Here is a 13,090-nt window from a genome sequence, read left to right on the forward strand (position 1 = left end):
TGTGTGTGTGTGTCTGTGTGTGTCTGTGTGTGTCTGTGTGTGTCTGTGTGTGTGTCTGTGTGTCTGTGTGTATCTCTGTGTGTGTCTGTGTGTCTCTGTGTGTCTCTGTGTGTGTGTCTCTGTGTGTCTCTGTGTGTGTGTCTGTGTGTGTCTGTGTGTGTGTATCTCTGTGTGTGTCTGTGTGTCTCTGTGTGTCTCTGTGTGTGTCTGTGTGTGTCTGTGTGTCTGTGTGTGTCTGTGTGTGTCTGTGTGTGTGTCTGTGTGTGTCTGTGTGTGTTTGTGTGTGTCTGTGTGTGTCTGTGTGTGTCTGTGTGTGTTTGTGTGTGTTTGTGTGTGTCTGTGTGTGTTTGTGTGTGTGTTTGTGTGTGTCTGTGTGTGTCTGTGTGTGTCTGTGTGTGTCTGTGTGTGTGTATCTCTGTGTGTGTCTGTGTGTGTGTCTGTGTGTCTCTGTGTGTGTCTGTGTGTGTGTTTGTGTGTGTCTGTGTGTGTCTGTGTGTGTCTGTGTGTGTCTGTGTGTGTATCTCTGTGTGTGTCTGTGTGTGTGTCTGTGTGTCTCTGTGTGTCTCTGTGTGTGTGTATCTCTGTGTGTGTCTGTGTGTCTCTGTGTGTCTCCTTGTGTCTCTGTGTGTGCAGCAGTCCTCCAAAGCCCGGGCTCCAAGGCCTGGCTCTGCCCCCCTCCCTCTCCCCCAAACAAAGATGTTTTGCAGCACTCTCCACAGCAATGTTTAGCGAGCCTCTCGGTTACCATAGCGTTATGCACTAAAGGAATGTCGACAAATTAATCAATTGTATAATTGTGTTTGCCTAAGAATACAAGTCAGTCAGATGATTCAATGCATTTCAACAGCTCCATGGAGTTTGGTTAACGTACTTCCTCTTCTACCACCTCAGTGTTACCCTCATCAGCTCTGACATTTTTCAATATTTCAATTTCCCTTTACAGGCACATTGGCAGGTAGGCGATCTCTGCTGCAGGCTAAGTTGAGCTGTTTTTTTTTTCTTCCTTGCCTGCTTAATTTCTGTCTTGTTTTATCTACTCCCTTCTCTCCTTCTTGCAATAAGATGGACATCATACATTCGACTTTACACTAACTACTCTGTGTTTTTAAAGTGACTAATTCATCACTAGTGGTCAGCAGTCACTTCTTTCTTCTAGATTTTATCCTGCATGATTTAGAGAACTTTGCTCTGATCATCAGCACCAGAGCAGAGCTGATACTAAGTCCAGGTTCCCAACTTACTTCAGGAATATCAGGTTAAAAGGGAACCCCAAACCAGCACTCATTGTCTTGGAAAACAATGCTGGAAAACAACAACATCTCTTCAACCTGCCAAGGGGCACCAGAAACCCAAGAACACATCCTCATGTCATACAATAAACTTATGATTCACATAAGAAGCATGTAAGATTAAACTGTTCTGTGACACAGCAAAGGGCAGGTGAAGATCACTGCCAGTATTGCAAGCCCATGGAGCCACACAGAGTTCATTCATGCCAGCAACAGAGCCCAGAAAATTCACCCTGAAGTGTAATACGGTGACTGGCAACACAGTCTGAAGGAAAAATGTCTCTGGCCCAAAATCTGATGAACAGGTTGAACCAGGGAGCATGCCAGAAAAATCTGAAGGCAATTGTGCCTGTCTAATGCTACAAGGAATCTGCACTGTACATTTTCAATGTCTAGTGTTGAGAGGAACTCAGGTGTGGGAGAAAAAAGATTCAAACCTGCAGCAACAGAGAATAATATTTCTTGCCTCATCTCCCAAGAAAACAGCAGAAGACTTGATACATGGGGTTAAAAGTGTAAACAAACAAGATCCATTCTCCTTTCAAGCATACATTAAAAATATGACTACACTGCAGAGCAAAGAACTAATTCTGCAAATGTAATTTCCTATCTCCAGGAACTCTCTAATTTAATTGTATAACCTCTTTCATAGGATTGTCAAGATCTATCTCAAAACTACCCTAATTGAAAGACTCTTATGCAACTTCAATCCTTGGGTAGATACAAGCTTTCTTCTAATTCTCCACCCAAATTTATTCATGACCAATTTAGAAAATTTGACCTAGTGCAGATGCTATCTTTTAGCTTATTTTTTTTCCTGCCCTCTCGCTATATAGTGCCAATTGTGTGTAAAATACCCCAATGTAGCCTGTCCCTTCACTGTTTCACCTGGCCAGAGCTAAAGAGATGATGCTCTTTAACCTCACTTTGTACAACAGATGTGTTTGTGTAACCACATCTCTCGCTCTCCTACCACTGGATTTTAATGTTTTCTTGGCAGGGGTGTCTGGAATTGTGCAAAACATCAGTAAACCACTCCAAAAACATTGTGGAGCTCTTGTACTGACACCCTGTATGATGATCTGTACAATGATTGTTATCATATTGCCCTGAATTTCTCACATTATTTTCCTTTGGTATCCAAAGACATCAGTGGTCCCCTTCCCAGCTGCATCTCAGTGCTTGCTCCCAGGTATCTTCTGAGCAAACAGTGCATCCAGATCTCTCCCTTCTGTCATGTACAACTGATGAGCTCCTATTTCACACTGGAAATTCTTGTTACTGGTCTCCATGCTTACGACTTTACTTGACTTTGCACTCAGCACTATTAAGTGCCATTTTATGTCTATAACTCCCAATCAACAAAGTCATCTAAATAGCTTTCATGTGATAATCTGGCCCTCCTCTGTACTGACAATTCCTCCCAAGTTTTTGTCATCCCACACAGCTCCTGGGCACACACCCTGCACACAGGTCAGAGTGGATCCATTCAGCAGGCCCAAGCCTGGTCCCAAGGGAGCAGCACCACCAATCTCCCTCTGTCCTGGTGACTTTCTCTGAATATCTCTTTCCATTCAGAGAGCTTTATTTGCATGCAATGGTTGTATCTTCTCTTTGGCCAGGTTCTTTTCTATCTTTCAATTCTTGTCTTGAACCACCATCTTCATTTTAAGCCATAACATCCTGTGGGGCATGGTATCACATACTTGGCTTTAGATAAATGACATTCCTACCCTACCCCATCTAAATAATCTGTTATACGAAAAAGATGTTAGATTAGTCTAGCACAATCCATCTTTGATCAAATCTTGTTGTAATTTACCCTGCTTCCTCATTATTTCCATGCCTAATTATTCTTTCCTACAAAATACGTCATAAGACGCTGGGTACTGTTGTGTTCAAACCAGCTGGCCTAACATTTCCTGCATTGCTTTTTTATTTTCTGAGTCTCTAGGGACTCCCTGTAAAGGACACAAATGCTTGCCCTCTTCTGCATCTGAAGAGCCATGGGAGAGCCTTGCTGCAAGCTTTGCAAGCCTTGTGCCACTGCTTTCAGTATTCCAGGACTAGGATTATTGGCATTTCTTCATTTGTCTCACCAAGATATTTAAGTTTTGCCTGTTTTCCCTGGGTTTTTTTGAAACCTTTGCTATGAATAGCTTTCACTTGCCTGCAGATTTGTCAGTAATTACACTCTGTTCCAGATTCTACAGAAGGTTCTGCTTTCATGAGAAAGTTGTGTCATTATTTAGAGACATCAGTTCCCCTTCCAGTTTAGGCATGTCTAATTTCAGTTCTGTGCAAATTGACTAAGTGCAGGTTTTGGTTGAACCCAAATAAGCTCATTTGAACCTAAATAAGAATGTCCGTACACAAGGTCACATCAGGTTAATCAAATCACTTTAAAAACAGACTTAAACTGAATTGGTGTAATTTCCCCATGTAGGCAAGGCCGAAGACAATAAAGGAATATGAAATAGGTCAAAGTCTCTCATTAATTGCACACACCTTTGTGGTTTGACTGAATCTGGTGATTCTGAGGCTGGGCAGATGTGCAGCCAGCACGCCCAGCTGTGAACAGAGCTCCTGCTGGGGCCTGCCACCACCTCAGCCTCCCTTAAATCTGGGCTTAAGTGAGACTGGAGTAACAATAAGTAGGGTCTTGCAGGACTTTTCTACAGGGACATTGCTCCTTCAGCTTATAGGACACAGGACATATAGGCCATATTCTTTTGGTCACACCAAAATAGCAGTGAAACAAGGCAAAAAACCTAGAATGGCCTCAGCCTGGGCTGAGGATGGGACAGAGCTGGTGGAGCTACAGCCAGGAAAGCTGATCACCAGGGCCATTGTGGTGGGCACAGAGCTGCTGCTGCAGCAGAGCACGGCCCCAGCTGAGCCAGGACTCACCCAAAAGAAGGGGGTCATCCAGGTCCTAACAAATAAATACAGTTGTTTACCTGCCTGACTTCCCTGACAGAGATTTGTAACTGAAATGGTAGAGAGGTCTATCATTTCAATAATACCAAAAAGCATTGGTTCATACTATTTTGGTGTTTGTAAGCTTTACTGTTCTGTTTAAAGCCATATTATTTCACTAGGATCTGTAAGCGTTCCAGTACAAGCCTGAATTCAGTTATTCTAATATAGGTACACAGCTTATTCCTCCAGTCTTGAAAGAATGATCTATGTTGGCATTAAAACCTTTGTACCATTACATGTGAATCTTGGGAGGTTGAGTAATTTAGGACAAAACAAAGCAACTTCTGTTCACAGACAAGCCCTGGCTCCAAACTGTAAAGACATCCTACCAGTATTTTGATACTACTAATGAGCAGAAGTTGGATTTGACATCAGTATCTCTGCAATGTAATGCCACTTCCTCTATCATGAGACTTTAATTATGAACTACTCATTTGCTAATTTTAATCTTTAACTCTGAGCTATTTTTGTGTACTTGATGTATGTCTTAAACCAGAAAAATAATTTAATGAAGATATAGTTTCAGTGGCTAAAACCCAGGAACCATCACATATCTTACTAAAGTTTGAAGTTTATAAATACATTTCAAACCAATTTAATTTCTTCCTCTAAATCAATTAATTGTAATCCACAACTAGGAACAACCAGGATAAGTGAGCAGCAAGCAATCACTCCTAAAGCCATGTTCATTTTTCCTATTACCTCTTCCAAAAAAATTCTAAAGATTTGGTACTACACATGTTTAACCCAAGAGATACGAACGCCTCCTTTCCACACAAATTTCAGTTTTTGGGTTTTCCTGGGGCTTCCTGTCCTCATTAGTGCCTGCTGTGTTTCTCAGGGCTCCATCAGCTGCAGAGTCCCAAGCACAGTTGTTCTGGTCCTCCCTGGTGCAGCACTGACACTCAGGCTTACTCTGATTAGCACATTACAGGAGAATGATCTAGTTGTTTGGGTTTTTTTAATACAGTTTCTAAAAACCCAAAATCCAATGTATTCTTCTGAAATACATGAAATTCAGTCAGAATGTATTATTCTGACTGAGTAACTATGGTGAGGGACTGCAGCCTAGGAAGTTAATAAAAATTACACAAATTCCCAACCAAAACACCACATTGTCAGACATTCAGTACCAGGGCTGCACACTGCGTACTCTTGAAAGTGTCTGCAGCTTCAAACAACATCCCTTACATCTCTGAGGACTGTGAAGCCTACACATCAAATCCATGAAGAGCTAGCTGTCTCTTTAAGCCAAATTCACATTTCCAGAGCTAGGGATTAGCCAGCAGTGATCCAGCAAAATAAGGACAGGGGAGCACCAGCATTCTGCTCAAAGAAGCAGGAAGTGACTCCGAAGATTTTCTCATGGATACACCAGAAATTCTCATCCCTCTAGTGAAATCAGCACCACAGCTTTCACTGCACTCAGCAAAATAAACTTCAGCTAATAAATAACCCTACTCTCCCCCAGGCAGGTAAGGCATGGGGCATTTCAACATCTTTGATTTCAGGGCATTATTTCCGGAGCTCCCTCCCTGCTGAAGGGGACAACTTCATCCACGGATCGGGGTACTTGGCACTCGGGTGCCAGTTCTGTCTCCGAAAAGGGACTGATGTGCTGGACTTCTCCAAAATCCACTGAGCAGGGACCTGCCTCCTGCCCTCGGGAACTGTGGCACTTCACAAAGGACTACAGCAAACCGCGTGTGACACCTCACTGATGAATCACACAGGGCTCAGCTCCGACCTGCGCTTCCAGTGCGAGCTACCCAGAGCAATCACTTCACAATTTCTGCCACTAAGGACCAAGGCGTGGAGTTACCATTCACAAATCCGTGGCTGAAACATGTGAGGGACTTTCAAACCCTTCTTATTTCCCCACATATAATGTAAACATTTTGTAAAATCAAATGACACAACAACCCTGGTGGGAAGAATGACTTTTCCACCTGGATTTTAGATGCTACCTTTAGGTGCAAGACTCATTTTGGAGGTTTTTCTCCAGCCTATTTCAGTCAAATACATTCCACGAACAACGAACTTCAAGACAGAACGAGAAGGCTGCGATCAGACCCATTTCAGTCTCCTGAAAATCAGCTTCCCCTCAATCCCAAATCACCGCAGCTCTCGGCGGCGCTCAGCCCGTGGCGGCTCCGAGCGCCGCGGTCCGCGGGCGCTGCGGGACGGGGGTGCCGGTGCCGGCTTCGGGATGCGCTCCTGCATCCCAGTCCAGGGATCCCCTTCCCGCCTGCCCTCTACAGCCAGAGCCCCCCCGGACACCCTGCGCTGCGTCCTCGGCCCGTCTTGATGGTCCATGGGTCCATGGATTTTTAAAGGAAAAACCAGAGGACTTGCGGCTGTCAGTTTTCCTTTTCAGAACTTACCTGGGACCATCCTGACAGTGTCCGAAGGTAGGGCGGAGCGGCCAGTGCCGCGTCCCGGCCCTGCAGCGGGGGCTTTTCCCACGGGCTGCAGGTGCGGGTCCCCTCCATCCCTCCCTCCCTCCCGCCTGACCCGGCAGGGTTGGCGGCCCCACGGCCGTACGTACCGCCTAGGAAGATGCGCGTCCCGGAGCCGCTCTCAGTGCCATGCCCAGCCCCGGCGCGATGTCCCCCCGGCCGCAGGGGTTACCGCTGCCCGCGGGCTCCCGCTGCCCGGCGGTGACATGGCATGAGCGCGGCAGGCCGGGGGCAGTGCCGGGGATCCGCGGCGATGCGCGGCGGTGGGCGCACGGGGGGCGAGGGCTGCGGGACTTGTGAAACTCGGCTGTGGCGGCGGCCGGTTGTGTAACGCGGCGGGCTGGGCCCGGCCCCCGGCACTGCACAGGCGCGCTGCTTCCCCGCCCCGCCGCCACCGGCACCCGCCGCCGGCCGCCGCGGGCAGAGCGCGGGGCGGAGCGGAGCGCCCCGCACGGGAGGAGCCGCGCACCTCGGCGGGCGCGGGGCCCGGACGGGGCCGGGCCGGTGGCGCGGGCAGCGGCGGTGCCGTGCGCCGGGAGGAAGCGGCGGAAAGTGGGTCACGCCGCCGATGCGCGGGTACCGGCCGAGGGCTGGCCGCGGAGCCCTGCCGGGACCGGCCTGTCCTCCCTCCGTGCGGAGCGAGGCCCGGCCCCGGCTGCCCCGACGGAGCCGCAGCCGTTCTGCGCTCCCCGCCAGGAGCGCGGCACCGGCTCCCTGCGCAGTACGAGCTGTGCCCTGACGGGATTAGTCATCCCGCATCGTGAGTCACCCGTTTAACATTTGCCGCTTCCTTCCTCATAGGTTTTTTGTTTTTTTTTTTAAATTCCCTTTCTCCGGTGTAACTGTTTACCCTCCTCTCCAAGGACAGCGGGCAGCTCCTTTCCCTGCCCGTGACTACAGAGCCGCAGCCGGCGGCAGGAGCAGCGGGGTCCCGCCTGCGCTGCCACGGTGTCCCCGGACAGTCGGGCTGGGGCCGCTGCTCGGAAGTGCCATGTGGTCCTGCCCATCGCCAGAGTTTGGTTTATGCTCCTCTAGTATCTGGAAGCAGTAGGTACCAAATCTGAGGCATTAAGACTCTTCTGGAGTCTCTTCCTCTCTCTTCTCAAGGCACCGCCGGGTGGGGACCAGCGCTGCGCTGGGAAACCGCTGGTTGACGCCACAGCTGGGACGACTTGGGAGAACATCGCTGGGTCCCTGACTCCGGCCCCGGGCTACTCCAAGCAGCTTCCAAAACAGAGTGCACTCCCTTACCAGCAAGTTAATTTTTGAGGTCCTTTCCCCCCCTCTCCAAGCAGCTTCCTCTTGGAAAGCTGCTCCTTCACCTATGCAATGCTGGGGGATCTGCTCCCTCTGGGAGTATGTTACTGCCTAGTAGCCCTTTCCCACAGCTGGCATTCTCACCGCTGGCTTTCTTTGCTCAGCCAAAATTCCTGTTCCTCTCCCAGCCCTCGTTCTGCGGGAGGAAAGGGGCAGGCACGCAGGCAGCCTGCACGGCCCCATTCCCACATGTGCCTGTGTCCCAAAGCACAGCACGGGGGACAAAAGCACAACCCACAAACACAGCAGTGGACAAACGACTTTGCTATGGGGCCATGAGGTTTTTGATATGAACCTGATGCCAGTGAGGAAAGGAAAGTGATGTTACAGCAATAACCCTGAGGGACATCAGCTGTTATTGATGAGCACAAGTAAAAGGGCACCTTTGCACACAGTTAATATTTCTTATTTACTTTGCTATCGGAGGCAAAGAAAATAGCTTGGTTGTGCTGCCTGCCACAAGTGGCAAATCTCTTTTTCTCACTTAGAGTGGGTCATGCGAAACACAGCAACCCTTCCCTCATTCATGTGGTAAAAATCCTTCCTGCTCACTTTCAGGCAAGACACCAACAGATGTCAAATGCAGCGTTTCTCTCCACTTTTATCTGGGTTCAGGTGTGCCTCTGCAGCCTGCAGTGCAGCCCTGTCCAGCAGGGACCATCACCAATGGGATGGATGGATGTCACTGCCTCCCTACATGGACATGCAGATACACATTTGGGGAAGTAGATGAGGAATGATGAAAACATCAAACTCTGTGTCTGAGGCACTTGAAGATTCAGTACCCACAGACGGATGGGTGGGAAGCACAGGCAGGCAGGATGTGGCCCCAAAGAGGCTGTGGCAGGTTTCCCCTCAAGGTACAAGTGCCACAGCCATTGCCCTGAGCTGTGCTAGCAGCTGGCCAGGGGTGCTGGGACACTTCCTTGGCCACCCCCCGTCCCACAAGTCTGACAGGCACAGGAAACAGCATCAACACTGCCTTCTAATAAAGCAAACTGTTCAGAAGTACCACTTTACCTCATAAAAAACCCATTATTTGCTGACCAGAAAACATGTCTTATTTGAAGTGTTCCAACACCCCTGCAGCCCCCGGCAGGTAGAGCTAGCAGGCTGGGCAAATACAGGGGCCTCTCCTCCTGCAGCAATGGTGGAGGAGTTTTCATATCAATTACTTTAATTATCTCGTTTAGAATAACACACTTTTCACCAAGATCTTTCCAAAAGTTAAGAAAGAACAGGGAAACAGACATTTCTGCCACTGCAAAATTCACACATTGTTCAGCAAGTTGTGGCATTGGGCAGCTTTGGCTGTGCTCAGCGATGGTTGGCATAGCCTCAAATTTGTTTATATTGTTAGTTTTTGACAGTGCTGCATTGCAAAGACATGCCAGCAGCAATAAAACCGAGAGAGAGCTGGTTTTGGCCAGAAAATAAGAACATCAAAGAAAAAAAAAATCTTTGTCGTTCTTGCATATGGTTTTGTATATGTTCTTGTGTGTGAATAGAAGTATGTATAATACATATATTATATAAATAATATATATATATAATAGATACTATGTACTATATATGTAGTATCTATGTATATATAAAAATATGTACGTACATGTATATTCATATTATATATGCATATAAAATCCAGCCTGCTGCACTCACTCAGTGGACTGGGAGATCCTGCAGCCTGACAGGCACCACTAAGGAGCAACATAATTAAATGAAGAACTAGAAGGATACCTTGAGCTGTATTTTGGAAGATCACACTCCCATTCACCATCCATCATCCCGAGCAAAGGGCTGTCCAAACTAGCTTGTAAATTACACACTGCAAAAATTCCTACGCAGGAAACGCTTGCATTCCTCGGCGCTAAGTCAACAACCAGCCCCGGTTCAGGATCAGGCACCTCAGCCTTGTCTCCCTCCGGAGTGTGCCCAGAAATCCAGCGTGATGTTTTCCCCTTTTCACACGGCAGTAACCGCGAGGGCTGGGATCACGCAAGCGAAAAGGAAAGAGAGGAGCGGAGATGGCAAAGAGGGGAGAGCAGCCTTGCCTTGGTCCGGAGCGCGGTTCCTGCCGGGTTCCGCGGCGGCCCCGGGCGCGGCAGGGAGCGGAGAGCGGCAGCGCCCACCCCGCGCTCGCCATCGGAGGGTGCGGGCGGGAGCCCAAGGCAGGGACACAGAGTTAATTGTGTCAGCGCTATTGCACAACACTGTTGCCTTGACACTGTGTCATGTAAAGATTTTAAACTGCCTCTTTATTAGTCATCCTCTATTCATTTTAATTGTGCCTGATAAGCAGGGCCATTTCACCTTTGTGTTTTCTGTTCGAGCTTATCGTGCGTATTTATGTCGCCCAAGAGACTTTCAATCTCTTCCTGTAGCGTTGGTAGGTGCAGAGGAATGAGGAGGCATTGCCATCACAGCCTGCTGGGTTCTCACCTGTTTGCTTGCTACCTTTTCAGAGCCCTGCTCTCCCGGTGTGGGAATTTCCACAGGTCCTTGATCCTGACCCCAAAAATGCTCCAGGAGAGGCTTAGGTTAATGCATGGGAACCAGTAAGAAGGGATAGGCTGATTGAAACGTGCACCTAATTTTTTTTTTTTTCAGGATCAAGTGCTGTAGGTGTGTGCTTAACACCACGGGACTCACTTTGATCTTCTCCCAGGACAGAATTTTCTATGGATTAAATTCTTGCCTCTGAATTAGGGTATTGGTTATTTAACAAAATCAAAGCTGGGAGATGAATAACTAATTATTGGATTTAATGCAAAGAATATAGTGAAAGTTTATGGAATATTTTAGTCTTAATTGCAACATAAAAATATACTGCCTGAGAGTTTACCCTCAGTGTGAACTCTGTCCCTGAAATTCCTTATCTAGCCTTATCTCTGTCAAGTCTGAAGTTTCACTGAAAGTTCCTGGAAATAGAGCATTTTCCCTCCTGTGGCATTATGACCTCCTCACCTCAAGCACCCCCTTTTGTGTTTGCTGTGGGAGGAGGAAGGGCCAGGGACAGCGCTGCCCACCTGTAGGAGCAGGGCAGATGGCACAGCTGCTGCCCCGGGACCTGGAGCATGGCTGGCACTGAGGGACTGTTGGCTTGGAGCACACCTCTGCTTCAGGAGGGTTATCACAGTCCTTCTCCACCTGGAGATGGATCTATTCACTGGGTTTATGTAGTTTCACTTTAATTTTCCCCATTTAAAAATGCTCAAAGCTAGAATTCAGGTTTGAGCCAGAATCATGTGAGGAGATGGGTAAAATCCCATTCTCAATTAAGTTCAGAAAAAGGAGCAGAAACACCATTAAAGGCAGAACAAAAAACACATTTACTCCAGTGTGAACAGTATTTCCCCCCTAGCATATGATCTTGCATTCCTGTGGGCTGAAATGAGCTACTCACTGTCCTACACAGCATCTTTGAGGGCCACTTGGAATATTATGCAACTGCTTAAAAGGATTATGAACATACATGAATGAGTTAATCACCATTTAGGACAAAATTCTGCCTAAGCTTTTGAGAACCAACTGGAATTTTTTCATTTCCATCATCCAGCACCTTATTTTATAGAAAATGGTTTAAGACGGTTCTTATAGAGGCAACAGAAGTACCCAAATTTTGTGTGTCTTTAAGGCCCTGTATTGCCTTGTTCTGGAGTAATACCTTGGCCAGATAAATGAATGTATTTATTTGAAAAGCTGAGAAGTGCCCAAGTCATAATTTTGGCCCAGAAAAAGATTAAAGAATATTTTTCATGTGGCTGATCGTACTTCCAAAAATAATTATTGTTTTTGTAAAGCAATAAAGTGTTCTGACTTAACTGCAGTAAAATATTCTCTGATAAGTATTCTTGTGATCTGTTATTCTGCCTAACTCAAAGAAGGGAGGGGGGAAACTTGCACAAACAAGAGCCTGTCTGCCTTCTCCTGCCCATATCCTTACATGAGAGCATACAAGCTAAAGCTAAAGCTCTTTGACCACATTTTAGCTTGATCCCACAGGATAATGTACCTATGAATTAATTTTCTTTGATGCTTGGTTCATATCTTCTGGAGACTGCGCTGAAGACAAATTCAGACTGCTGCATTTAAATATGGGTTAAGTCACCTCTGATTAGTATAATCAGCTACCAAAGAGCCTCTTGAACAGGGACAAAAAATAGAAACTTAATAATAATTATGTTAAAGGCACAAATCCCACTGAATTCAGCGGGCAGAGGACAAATGAGCAGAGGGAGCACCAGGCAGCAGCAGCAGCTGCAGTATTGCCTTTGGATGGAGCACAGAGGGAGAACAGACAAGTCAGTGCAGAATTACTGTCCATCATCTGCAAGTGCATCCTTCCTAATGAATCAGTGGTTACTAGTTAGCACATGAAATAATCCACATTGATAAACACTGATGTTTCCTATTAATATTTAGCTGAAATTTATTCATCCGAGGTGGTAACACTTTAAAGCTACTCTCTGGTACTTGTCCATTCATAGTTACTTGATCCCATTCACAGCAGCTGGAATTGTGTAGGTCAACTATTCCTTGCACTGAAGGTTTCCACTTTCCCCCTTGGGCCTTTACTCAGGGCACATGCAAAGGTAACATTATAATCTTACAGTTTTCAACATATTGGATTAGAGCAGCAGCTGCTGACGCCAAGATAAAACCCAATGGGTTTCTGGCCAAACATGCCAGATGGAAAGTTCCCCTGGTCACCTGGACTTCCTACTCCAACCCAGAGTCTGAGCAGACACCCAGTTTGTACCTGTGGGTGACAAAGGACACCCTTGTTGGGAAGGCTCTGCTGTACAGGAGCTGCTCCATCCGTACCTCCCCATCTTTCTCACAGCCACTGTCATTCTCCTCCTCTGTTGTGTCTGGACTGGGCTATTTCCAGAGGGATCCCAGCTATATCCTAATCTCCTCCCCAAACTGGGTAACTGGGTCAGAAAGTGGCATTAGGGTGGCTGTGCCTTGCAGGCAGTTCCAGAGGCTCCATTTGCCCCTTTGCAGCCCTCCCCCTGCAGACCCACCTGCAATGGGGTGCTG

The 13,090-nt window shown here is 47.2% G+C and overlaps 1 protein-coding gene across 4 annotated transcripts in view; it reads right to left on the reverse strand.

The window, feature by feature from the left end:
- The window catches only part of PASD1 (PAS domain containing repressor 1), a 103,413-nt gene that overhangs the window by 48,452 nt on the left and 41,871 nt on the right, over window positions 1–13,090 (reverse strand). The window contains exon 1 of one of the 4 annotated variants that reach the window (XM_071442487.1): window positions 9,785–10,140. The exons of 1 other annotated variant lie outside the window; for it this stretch is intronic. The gene's annotated coding sequence lies outside the window, so the exon portion shown is untranslated. Of the gene's footprint in view, window positions 1–6,819; window positions 7,187–9,784; window positions 10,141–13,090 lie in introns of those variants that run through there. 2 more of the 4 variants (XM_071442488.1, XM_071442484.1) reach the window with 2 other exon arrangements.

This window comes from Agelaius tricolor, unplaced genomic scaffold, assembly GCF_023055355.1.
Source record: "Agelaius tricolor isolate 1412-34295 unplaced genomic scaffold, bAgeTri1.0.p SCAF_17, whole genome shotgun sequence".
NCBI lineage: Eukaryota > Metazoa > Chordata > Aves > Passeriformes > Icteridae > Agelaius > Agelaius tricolor.